The sequence below is a fragment of the Ruditapes philippinarum genome, unplaced genomic scaffold (genome assembly GCF_026571515.1).
Source record: "Ruditapes philippinarum isolate M1 unplaced genomic scaffold, ASM2657151v2 ctg5802_1_1_1_1, whole genome shotgun sequence".
Taxonomy (NCBI): Eukaryota; Metazoa; Mollusca; class Bivalvia; order Venerida; family Veneridae; genus Ruditapes; species Ruditapes philippinarum.
In genome coordinates this window covers 53,857-63,126 of record NW_026858068.1, presented here as the reverse complement: position 1 = coordinate 63,126, position 9,270 = coordinate 53,857, and the positions used below count along the sequence as shown (strand labels likewise).

The following is a 9,270-nucleotide window of genomic DNA, read 5'->3' as shown; positions in this document are numbered from 1 at the left end:
AAATAAAACAGAGGACGACTTATCCGCCTTTTTCAATGTATTTTAAACCAAAGACTATGTATTTTTTAAGGAGTCTTTAGAAAAAAGTAATTCAAATGACGGACTAATCCACCTTTATACAATAGTCAAAACTAAAATGTTCAATTATAACACATGAAGGAGAACAAGTCTGCCTTATTCAATGTAACCTCAACCAAAGACGTAATATTTTTCAAATAATCTTTAGAAAATGTTAACGCATTTATATATATACAATTATCAAAACTAAAAACTATAAAAACAAAAAGGAGGACTAGTCCGCCTTTTTCAATCTCAGTAAAATCAAATACTTTGCATTTTTCTAGACGTTTTTACAAAACGTAAACTGAAATGACGGAGTAAAATAACCAATAACCAAAACTTAACAACTCAATTATAAAACATGAAGGAGAATAAGTCCGCCTTTTTCGGTGAAACTCAAAATAAAGATCAAGAGTCTTAAGAAATCATTAATTGAAAGGACGGACAAATTCAACTTTATACAATAATCAAACTAAAAAAGTCTAGGAGGATTAGTCCGCCTTCTTCAATTAAACTCAATAACCAAAACTAAACAACTCAATTATAAAACATGAAGGAGGATTAGTCCGCTTTTTTTTCAATTAAACTCAAAATAAAATCAAGGAGTCTTTAGAAATCATTAACTGAAATGGCGGACTAATCCAACCTAATACAATAATCAAACTAAACAAACTCAATTATAAAATTGAAGGAGGATTAGTCCGCCCCATTCAATGTAACTTAAACCAAAGAAATGATATTTATAAAATAATCTTAAGAAAACGTTCACTGAAATGACGGACTAATCCACCTTTATACCATGATCAAAACAAAAAACTCAATAAGGAAACATGAAGGAGGATTAGTCCGCCTTTATCAGTGAAACTCAAAATAAAGATCAAGTGTCTTTAGAAATCAGTGACTGAAATGACGGACTAATCGACTTTAAAAAATAATCAAAGTAAAAAACTCAATTATAAAACACGAAAGAAGATTAGTCCGCCTTCTCCAATTAAACTCAAAATAAAGATCAAGAAGTCATTAGAAATAATTAACTGAAATGACGGACTAATTCACTTTTATACAATAATAATAATAAAAAAACTCAAATGTAAAATATTAAGGAGGATAAGTCCACCTTTTTCAGTGAAACTCAAACTAAAGATCAAAGAGTCTTAAGAAATCATGAACTGAAATGACGGACTAATCCAACTTGAAACAATAATCAAACTAAAACTCTCAAGGAGAACTAGTCCGCCTTCTCCAATTAAACTCAAAATAAAGATCAAGGAGTCTTTAGAAACCATAAACTGAAATGACAGACTAATCCAACTTTATAAAATAATCAACAAAAAAAACTCAATTATAAAACGTGAAGAAGGATTAGTCCGCCTTTTTTCAGTGAAACTCAAAATAAAGATCAAGGAGTCTTTACAAATCATTAACTGAAATGACGGACTAGTTGACTTTTATACAATAATCAAAAGAAACAGAAACTCAATTGTAAAAGACGAAGGAGGATTAGTCCGCCTTTTTCACTGAAACTCAAAATAAAGATTAGAGTCTTTAGAAATCATTAACTGAAATAATGGACTAATCCAACTTTAAACAATAATAAAATTAAAACCATGAAGGGGGATTAGTCCGCCTTTTTCAGTGAAACTCGAAATAAAGATCAAGGAGTCTTTTAAATCATTAACTGAAATGACGGACTAATCCACCTGTATACAACAATAAAAAAAACTCAAGTATAAAACGTGAAGGAGGACTAGTCCGCCTTTTTCAGTGAGCTCAAACTAGAGATTAAGGAGACTTTAGAAAATGTTCAGTGAAATGACGGACTTATCCACCTTTACACAATTATCAAAAATAAACAGTTAAATTATGAAACGAATGGGAGGACTAGTAAGTGAAAAATCTAAAGCAAAACATAAATTGTCATGAACCACATCTTTACATGACGTAACAAACAACAAATCTCTTCAATGCTACCACTAGCATTCTATTATCTTTTATAAAAAAACATTATCCCATAAAAGTGTCACATGTGTACCAACGAATAGCACTTTTTTCAGGTCACATAGCCACGGAAATATATTTCATGCGCATGTTTCTATCCCGCCAACAACGTGTGTCTTTTTCAAGATTAGTTCAACTGTAAAAAATACGTTTGAATTTTTATTGACAAAATATGTTTCATTTTTCCCTCAAAAAGTTTTACTTTTTGGAGGAGTCTTTTCAAATAGATAAAAACATATATACATACGTTTAAAATTAATATTTATAAAAGCACCGTGTTCCGGACGCTTTGATGGCGACGTTTCCGACTACACGAAGCACTATTGTAATATTATCCAGCGGTATGTGACCAGCATTAACCAACTTGTTTCGGTCTGTACTCTTTTACTTCCGTCCCGAAAAACGTTTGTGGAATGAGTTGTAATTTTATTGTTCTCCTTATCTGAAAAACATTACTTGACTTTAATTTGATTATAAAAGGAAAAGACTGGCTATGTTAAGATATGTTGGCAACAATGTGTGCAATGAAGCATGTAATATTTACCTAATAATGTATTTGTACAGAGAAAGAAACATGTAGAACGTCGACACTTATGAGTTAATGTTTATGGATAGCATTTAAGTTGTATAGCCAAAAGCATCTGTCATTCTGGTAAAAACCATATTTTCATACCTTTTAGTTTAAATCTACGATCTGTTTTAATATATAACTCTGCTGCATCAGTCTGATTGACCAAAACTTAAAACTGATAATATTCTCCATCGGAATCTTCGTCAATAGTCAATCTACTGGTAACCTTGACAACCCCTTTTCCTCCACAATGTCCATTTATACAGCCATATTCGTCAGTTGATTCTAATGGTATCATTTCCTCAAATAAAACTGGTATCTGTCCTTCCTAAGCATATGTGAAATGAAAATATAAAAAAAATAATCTAAGTGTTCATATTTATTTTAAAAAATATACGTTGACAGAAATTTGCTGATTCTTTTGAGACAATCCTCTTTAGTTCTGATGTTTCTTGAAAAAAAAGAAGAAAAACATCTGAACATGTTTCAAACAAGACCTATACCTTATTGAGTTGCATCTATAATTAACTGTAAAGGGGTATAGTTCTAAACAATATTTGGAAACAATACAAGAAAACTAACGACTTGTTTATCTAATACCTTATTTAATATCGAAAACATATTTACTTGTATTTACCTTAAAATAGTACCATGTAAAAGAGACACTTGTACTAGGCGAAAGGCAACCTGTCGTTACTTTAATAGAAGTAGTTGACGATGAATCACTTGACGACGTAATTGTTGTAGCGCTAGCTTCTGGTATCACTACCAAATTAGAAATTATAATTAATTAAATAAAATGATACCAATCGTTGTGTTATATCAAATGCTACATACTACATCTGTCAACTTATTTTATAAGTGGAAGTACTGCAGGGTATAATTACACAAGAAATGGTGTATTTGTGGATCGACTCAAGGCAGTAAATACGATACTCTTCAAAATTGTTATCTTAAGATGAGTATTCAGTCCTCTGATGTAGGTTTACCCTTGGTTTTTCTTTTGAAATTGTCCCTCCCTGGCTCGACTGTTTCTTTAATTTCGTTTTTACTTGTATCGACGTCGCGCCCTTACTGTTTCAGTTTGCCCTTTACTTTGTCCTATGTTTTTCTCTGTTCAAAATGGTTTCGATTTTGCTGCATGTCAGGGGCTGCGTTCATGAATTCTGCCGTGATCTTTGTAATCAAGATTCAAAAATTAAAACATTTCTGATTTTTCCTTTTATTAAATTTTCAAGAAATTACAATGAAGAAGAGTTTTATCTACTTTTCATCAACTTATAATGATTACACATGTACAACAAGCAAGAAATTATTAAAATTACTTGTACTTTACCTTTAATTCTTGCAGTAAAAGATGCTGACTCATAGCCATCATCACACTTAAACTGCTTCAAATTGTCAGCATATACTATCTTGTCCATTGATATGTTAAATATGCCATGAGTACTATCAAATGAAAATTTGTAATTTGTCCCAAGTGTGTTGCATATATTGTTGATACATTCAAAAACAATTTGTTTGTTTATTTCCCATGTAAAAGCAAGTGAGTTTGGTTTGATTTTACAGCCGAAAACACATTGCCCGGAACATTTAAGAAGTCCATCTAAAGCAATGTCGCCATATGCTGTTAACGAAACATTCGCTTCTAAAACACCTAAAATAGGAATGTGTGAATAAGCTGAATTTAATAAAAATATCAGTTTAATAATATTTTACAAACCAAAGCGTTTAAAAAGAAATGTATAATTTAAAATACTGAAAAAAAGAAAAGGCACTTTCAAATGGGCTATCCAGATATATAAAATGTTTCAGATGGAGTGTCTATTATTATCTAAATTGTATGCATTATTGCAGCATTTGATTTGTGAATATATTCATTTATCTATGTAAGAGTATATTAACAGGTTTTTGATATCCGTCATTGCTTTTAAGATAAGACACTTATCACATATCTGCCTACGGAAATTAAAGGAATACAAATTCTATACTGAAATTAAGTAACATATTTTGTAAATGATTTAATGTTTTCGATATAGCATAGTTAAGAAACTAAACTTACCTATTAAGTGACACAAACATGGTATTAGAAAAAAGTATATATTTTTCCGCTTTTGTTCACCCCCATCTTGAATCATCTGATTGACTTAACATTTTAATGGTTTAATTTGTTGTCACTTTTATTTAACAATTCATTCACTGTAATCCACCTTTCTCGAAACGTGTTAAAGAAAAACAAAATAATATGCGTTTCTTAATAATCTGTAGCATGTGAATGTTAATTTTTATTTATATAACACATCGTTCGACGGATAATTATGACGCATTTAAATATTTATAGTATAAAAATAGTTGTAAATAATCTATAAGTCATGCCTAATATCGATCTGGAAAAGAAAAACATGCCTTCTATGTTTGTCAAGCAGTGTCAAAACAAAATTTGTGTTAAGGTTTGTTTCTACTAAAACAAATATATTCATTTCATTCAGGCTTTTTAAAACACGTGGATGATTTTTTTATATTTCAGGTAAGGATTTATCCCAACACAAAATGTATTCTACCAGTTGTTTTCATAATGCAGTCTTAAAGCTAGATGCAAATGATATCTGTTACACAACTGTAGTTATTGAAGTTATTTATAATTCAGACCTAAAGGCTTGTTTACTTATTATACTTATTATGTCAAAAAACTTTCATTATCAGAGTATCTCAGAAGACCTATTTTAATCGCCCAGCACATACAACGTTTGAAAGTGATTTATTATCCATATATTGATCTTCTTTTTCGTTTAATCTTTTAAGTATGGATGGTAAAAACATTGTAGTTGATAAAAAATGAATCAATAAATAACACAAATAAACCTGCAAAAGATAAACATTTGCAATATCGGATTGATTTAGCCTGTTTATATGCCTCCGTTGTACCAAAAACGTAATAACTAGGTGTTCATGTCGTGAGTGATTTATTCAGGAAACAATCCGGTCAAAGATAGAGAAACACACACATACACGCACGCACCATCCATATTTATAAGCAACACCTTTTTTTACTCAAAGATATCGTACATTTTCAGAGAATGTAATGTTGATAACTCACTTTCTGAATCACAATATTATTCAATAAAGTACATTTTCATAATAAAGTAATATTGTAAGCTAAATCCCATGCTTTGCTACCTTCATCAAACCATTTTAACAAATAGGGTCATAGTTCATGAGAGTCACAATTCATATTTTACCGACGGTATGAATCATGAATACATTAACCGACACGGATAGGGTTTATAATGTGTATGCGTTTGTATGTAATGCCAATAGCAAATTATCTACACTCTTAATGAAACGTTTATCAATATGAAAGCGTTCATCGTTCCTCCATAAATGAGAACTCGTAAAACGATATCCAAGGCAAGCATTAAACCTTTGTCCATAAAAAAATGAAAATGCAAAGTTTTAATTTATCATCTGCATAGTTAAAGTTTTGTTAAATGGATATGGCATATATTGGTCAACTTGACTGTTATAATATAATTGAACAAACGGTTGCGTATCTGATGTCAAACCTTTTCTTTTTCAAAAAGTTATCAAATTTAAGTTATACTTCTTATCATTACTGTAAGTCTTTCTTGAAACAGAAGAAATTATGATTAGATCCTTATTAATGCATCATTGTTGCCTCGGTTATCAGCTCATAAAATACCAATTAGCAAGAAGACTGTGTTATAAATGAATAAAACTGTAAGTTTAAAAGAATGTGTGTTATAATAATGCAATTATTGATTGGTAAGCCATTGCATATTTAATTTCATATTGACCTCGGCGAAAGCCTCGGTCAATACGACATTTTGCCGGTGAATATCACATCATATTCAATGGATAGCCTCGGTCAATATGACATTTTGTAGGAGAAAAGCACATCTTATTTAATCGGTCATTTGTCTTTGAAATATAATCTGCCTAATACTTAAAAAATAAATCTTAATTATATTAAAAAAAACAAACAAAAACAACAACAACAACAACAACAAAAAAACAACAACAAACAAACAAGCTATCAATGTTCGTATCATTGTGTTAATGATGTTTATTTTACCGTAAATAGATTTTGAACCGATTAATATTCCATAAAAAAACAAAATGCACCAGTTTTAAATAGTTTAAGCTGTATTGTCATTCAATATGAATCTGATTATATTTTAAATAGGTACAATTCAGCCTGTGAGTATGATACTAAATCTTGTCATAACTGAGCATGCGTAAATCATGGCATATTGAGTAGAAATACTTTTTTTGAATCTACAACACGTGTTCGTTAACTTATCTTTATTTTTGTTTTCAATTTAGACGTAAAAATGTTTCATAGTGACTTTAAATAACAAATGATAATTGATTTTACACTATGTTTTATCTTGATTAAATGCATTAAATGCTTAAAATAGACTCTGCTTTTCACAGTCTAAAATATGATAATCTTTTCCAGTAACAAAAACCTGACTTCATATATAGGAAGTCTAGTAAGACTAAAATCATAAACATCCTCATAATTATATTACTCGTCTATACAAGTTTTAAAAAACATAAAAAAACATTTATCAACTAAACTTTTGCTATAACAGTTTGGGTTTTAAACATACGGAATTTCACTTGGCAAGAGAGTTTTTACTTGTTATTACATCAAAATGTATCATTAGATCGAGCTTGATTTCGCAAATGAAGCTAAATCAATATATTAAATTTCCTGTATGTCTTGATCAAAGTGGTAAACCACACTAAGTGAAATTATATATATGTACATAATTATGCAAAATAAAACAATTTTAAAACATCGAAGAAAGTAAAATATGTACTGCAAATATGTGTGCATATTATATGTAATCATTAAAATATGTGAATTCATTTCTTATTGTAAAATTTGACTTAAACTTTATATTAAATAAATTTGTATTATCTCCCTTTATTTACATAAAATGTTAAATTCGGTAATATCTTTATCAAGAATGCTTTTTGGAACATACAATATTTATAAATCCTAATTTGAGCATCATATTTATGATTTAAAACCATAAAAAATTGTGTTACAGGGTCTTTAACGTTTCTGCATTTTAAAACAGTTACTGCATCAAAACCAGTACAATTTTTAAAATAGTGGTCAAATATTAAAAACAAAATTATACAGAGGTGTAAATTATCAATGAAAACAATTCAACACATGTGTCTTTTCAAGTATTTAATATGCCTTCAAAATTAAACGATTCTAACTTTGATAGTATAAATAATGACACAATACATTAAATCCGGAAATCACCTTATTTTTACTATTTAATATACAATTCCATGAAATGCATTGCTTGTTTACTGAGAAGAGCTACATGTCTTATAAAATATTTTTAATAATTAAATTTAATTTTTTATTTTGGTCATATAATCATATCATTGACAAACAAATTAGCAAATTTTAAGAAGATAATGACAATGATCCCACATGTAACATACATGTATAGAATCACATATACATTCTCGGTTATCTTATAAATTCTCGATTGTCCTATACTTAACAAAACAAATACTGATATAAATATTAGAACAGTTCTTATATCATTAATATATCATGAAAATACAACCTAAAACGAAATCAAACTACTTTCTTACCTACGATTTACAAAATTAATGAAAAAAACACTTTTATCACATTACCATTTAATACTATGATTGATTTTGAAAGAAACCACTAAAAGACTCAATAAGATCTTCATGACATGAATGTGAATAGATAAAGGTTGGTTCAAAAATGACTTTACGTTACACCACGAGGGATTTAAAGAAATAAAACATCCTGATAGAATTTGTGTCATTATGTCATACTATCGCCGACTTTGGCTAAGTTCTGATATTTTTTTTTGCAAAATTATAGGCTCCCAATTACAGTACTTATCATAAACTGGTATGTCATTCACCAACCTCGATAATGTAATTACATTTGTTAACTACTGTATAATGTGTAATTATCAAGTGCCGGTAGAACGGTTTTTTAACTCTAGTTTTGATACGCCAGTTGATGACTTTTTGCTACAAATGAGATTAATTTTGTCTATCGTATGTTATCATCTACATATGTTTTTAGCTGGCAATGACATGTTTCATACGTTTACCTCACTGGAATAAAACAAACACCATACACGTATATGTAAATGGATACATAGTTACACATTCACTTTGCTTATCTCGTGTCACCTTGCTACGTGTTTCTTTAATGTCATGCAATGGTAACAATTCAGATATTGATCCAAACACGTATCCGCTATAAATATATGAAAAGAGCTATTAACGTTTACAAAAGTTCGGCAACATTCCTTATGTTGGGGTGCTTTCAAGATATGTAAAACAAGTAAGCAGCTATAGTTTCCAAAGCAAGTAATTTTCTTAGTAATAATAATTTCATTAATTAGAAAAAAGGTAAATCAACAATGTTCTATAAGAAATGGTTAAAAATGATATTGAGAAGTTTTTTTATAAATACTCAGTAATCTTGACAAACCCTATGCGCACTGTGTCGTTAGATAATGTACTCAAGTTAGGTTTTGGCTTTATTGGTAAAGAAATATTTTATATTATTATCACGCTTTCAGTAGTATATAATTTAG

The 9,270-nt window shown here is 29.4% G+C and overlaps 1 long non-coding RNA gene across 1 annotated transcript; it reads right to left on the bottom strand.

The window, feature by feature from the left end:
- Window positions 1-394: 394 nt before the first annotated feature.
- On the bottom strand, window positions 395-5,013 carry LOC132751989 (uncharacterized). The gene is made up of 4 exons (XR_009628749.1): window positions 4,692-5,013; window positions 3,267-4,286; window positions 2,732-2,957; window positions 395-2,500 (listed from the first exon to the last, which is right to left on the bottom strand). It is a non-coding gene; the product is annotated as an uncharacterized LOC132751989 (long non-coding RNA).
- Between the last annotated feature and the right edge of the window lie 4,257 nt (window positions 5,014-9,270).